This window comes from Struthio camelus, chromosome 31 (genome assembly GCF_040807025.1).
Source record: "Struthio camelus isolate bStrCam1 chromosome 31, bStrCam1.hap1, whole genome shotgun sequence".
NCBI classification, from domain to species: Eukaryota; Metazoa; Chordata; class Aves; order Struthioniformes; family Struthionidae; genus Struthio; species Struthio camelus.
In genome coordinates this window covers 1,678,906-1,681,405 of record NC_090972.1, presented here as the reverse complement: position 1 = coordinate 1,681,405, position 2,500 = coordinate 1,678,906, and positions in this window count along the sequence as shown.

Here is a 2,500-nt window from a genome sequence, read left to right as displayed (position 1 = left end):
GCTGGGCGGGGGGGGGGGGAGGGCGGCGGGACGGTCCACCAATTAAGGGCAGGAGGGGGAGGGGGAGGGAGAGGGGCAGGCAGGCAGAGAGAAAGAGAAAAGAAAGCCCCAACGGCGACTGCAGCGCCCTACATTCGCGCACGAGGACCTTCCCCTGCCGCTGGACCGCACGCCGCTTCCTGTGCCAAGTAGCAAAAAAATGAGCAGGCCTCCCAAGGAGATCGGGGGGCCGGGGGGGGGGGGTGGTGGTGGTGGAGGAGAGGAAACAACACGGGAAACGAAGGAAAACCAGCGAGGAAGATGGTAAGGGCGAGAAAGGGAGGTGCTGCTGCTGCTGCTGGTGGTGGGGCAAGCATACAGAAAGCGCACACGCACACGCGCGCGCGCGCGCACACACACACGCACACACGCACGCACGCACGCACGCACGCACGCACACACACAAAAAAAAAAAAAAAAAAAGCCCGTACGACACCGAAAAGGAGCAAGCCGGGGGGGGGGGGGGGGGGAAACCTAAACAAAGAAAGCACGCTAAGCGGCTAAGGGAGAAGCGGCAGCTCTCCAAGGAAACCGAACGGGTCCGGCCGGGGAGGGGGACTCGGGAGGGGCGGCGGGCTGGCCTGTTAGCGGCCGGCCCGAAGGGTCCAACTCGGCAGCGGCCGGCCCGCCCGCCCGCTCGCCCGCCCGGGCCTGGGAGGCTGCCTTGGCAGCGGCCAGAGAGTCTACCGGCCTCCGGGGAGGTCCTCGAAGGGGCGAGCTGGTCGACCGGCCTCCGGGGAGAGGCGAGCTGGTCGACCGGCCTCCGGGGAGGCCGCCGAGCCTCGAAGGGGCGAGCTGGTCGACCGGCCTCCGGGGAGGCCGCCGAGCCTCGAAGGGGCGAGCTGGTCGACCGGCCTCCGGGGAGAGGCGAGCTGGTCGACCGGCCTCCGGGGAGGCCGCCGAGCCTCGAAGGGGCGAGCTGGTCGACCGGCCTCCGGGGAGGCCGCCGAGCCTCGAAGGGGCGAGCTGGTCGACCGGCCTCCGGGGAGGCCGCCGAGCCTCGAAGGGGCGGGCGGGTCGACCGGCCTCCGGGGAGGCCGGCCTCGAAGGGGCGCGGCGTAGCCGGTCTCCGCGGCTCCGGGAGGCCCGGAGAAGTCGCAGCCGGTGCCCCGGGTCTGCCTCCGCTAACTGGCAGCAGGTCTACCAGGCTCCAGCGAGACTTGGTGGCCTTTCGGGGTGGTGGCTGGTAGACCTGTTCTCCCTGGCGTTCCTGTGGAGCGGCGAAAGGGGTCGCTCTGCGTCGCTGCCTCCAGTTACGTCATCGTAGAGGTCGGCCACTTTCGAGCCACTCCCCGGTAGGAGGGGCGGCTGTCCTTCGGCTCTCCCGCCCCGCTGGACTTAGCGGTACGACTGTAGGCCACAGGGTGAACAGCCGCTGAGTTCCGGAGCCGCACTCCCGGGCGCCCCCAGCGCATTGTGGCCGGCCCGCGGGAGGCCTAGGGCGGCTTGCGACGAGGGCGGGCGGGGAGCGGTCCTGAGCCCGGCCCTTCGGGGAGAGCACTTTCTTTTGCCCGTTCGGCGCGGCGGTCTCCCGGCAGGTCTCCGGCAGCCCCGCGAGTGTGTCCCAGGTGCCGGAAGCCGCTGCGGAGGCGGGGAGCCCAGCCAGCGGCAGGTCCCATGCAGCCGTTGCCGACTCGGGAGAGGGGTGAGCCGGACACCCCCCCCCCCCCCCCCCCCGCGGCCGGGGAAAAGGCCCGGTGCGTGTGCCGTTCGTGAACGCCAGAGGGTGGTCCAGAGAGAAACCGGGGGGTGCCCCGTGCGGCTCTGCCCAGACACCAGCGGCTCGAGAGCCTCGTTCTTCGGGCCCCTGTCGCAGGGAGCGTGGTGATGCCGGTGCTCCGGCCGGAGCAGCAGCCGGCTCGCGGCTGCCGATCCACACCCACACGCAGACGCCCGCTGAGGCGTCCCGGGACACGTCGGAGAGGCCCCTCGGCGGGCTGGCGCTTCCCTGCTTCCCCGTCACAGGGAGCGTGGGGGCGGTGCCGGTGTTCAGGCTCGAGTGGGCACCTCTTGCAGACGATGGTCCGCACCCACACGCAGCGCCCGCCGCTGGTTTGCGGCCACTGGTGGGCGGCGGGGTGAGTTGGCTCAGGACTCGACCGTGTGTGTTTGCTCCCGATCGATGAGGCCGTTCGGGTCGCGTCGGAGAGGGCCCCCGGCGGGTCGGCTCTGCTGTGCTCCCCCGTCACAGGGGGGTGCATGGGCGGTGTCCGATGTTCAGGCAGGGGGGTCTCCTCTCCAGCACGCGTCCTGTCGCGCGCGAGGTGCTGCCCGCTGGAGCGGCGAAGGAGAGGTGTGTGTGTGCTCTCCCGCTTATCCTCGGGCTTCTATCACCGAACCCGGCTCTGCGAGGCCAAGTGGCCCTGTGAGTTCTCAGGTGTCCGAAAAAACCTTGCACGGGGTGCTGGCGATGGTCTCAGCCCCGGGTCGCCGGGTGCCGGCCGCAAGCAGCCGTTGGTGG